The sequence below is a fragment of the Pteropus medius genome, unplaced genomic scaffold (assembly GCF_902729225.1).
Source record: "Pteropus medius unplaced genomic scaffold, Ma_sr-lr_union100, whole genome shotgun sequence".
Lineage (NCBI taxonomy): Eukaryota > Metazoa > Chordata > Mammalia > Chiroptera > Pteropodidae > Pteropus > Pteropus medius.
Window position 1 is genome coordinate 6,126,580 of NW_024352787.1, and position 795 is coordinate 6,127,374.

Genomic DNA, 795 nt, shown 5'->3' on the forward strand with positions numbered 1-795 from the left:
CTAACCAGGCTCAATCCTGCTTAGCTTCCAAGATCAGATGAGATTGGGCTTGTTAAGGGTGGCATGGCCGTAGACTACACCATTCTTCTTATTTGAAAATTCACCTAAGACTGTATCAACATCATGTGAAAATAAATATACACATTTATTAAACACCTATCATGTTCTAGGAACTGTGCTAGGCACTGGTGATATTGAAATGAATGAGACCTGGCTTTGACTTCCAAAAGATCACAGGTGAATGGAAAAGTTTCTCTTTCTAATAGAATGATTGGAATCTTCCTTCTACCTTACCACAGGGCTTAAGCATTCATTCCCAAGGAACTAGTTCCAGTGGAGCAAGAATCAAATAGTACTTGAATTGCCAAAATTCTGTTCTCAATGACAATTTCTATCTCCTATAAGCTATTCTAGACAAAATTTCTACTATCTATTTTCCAAAGTCCCAGTTTCAATTTGCTTGATGTGAGAGAGCTAAAGGCAGGAAATTTGGAATTTTTTATTTTAGCATCCAGAGATGACAAAAATTCAAGTGGAAAGCTATGAAGATTTGAATCAGATGGTGACATATAAGGGGAGGGGGTGCATCAAAATATCGTATATCGTCAGCAAAGTACTTTCATATATATATATGTATATATATATATATGTGTATATATATATAATGTATGTATTTTTTTTTAGTTTCATAATCAAAAGAGACAAGGAAGACTACTTGATACTCATTAAACATTTGTTAGATTCTTTTTTTGTGTGGTATTTTCCCTTTATTTTTTACCAAAGTCTTGTGAAGCA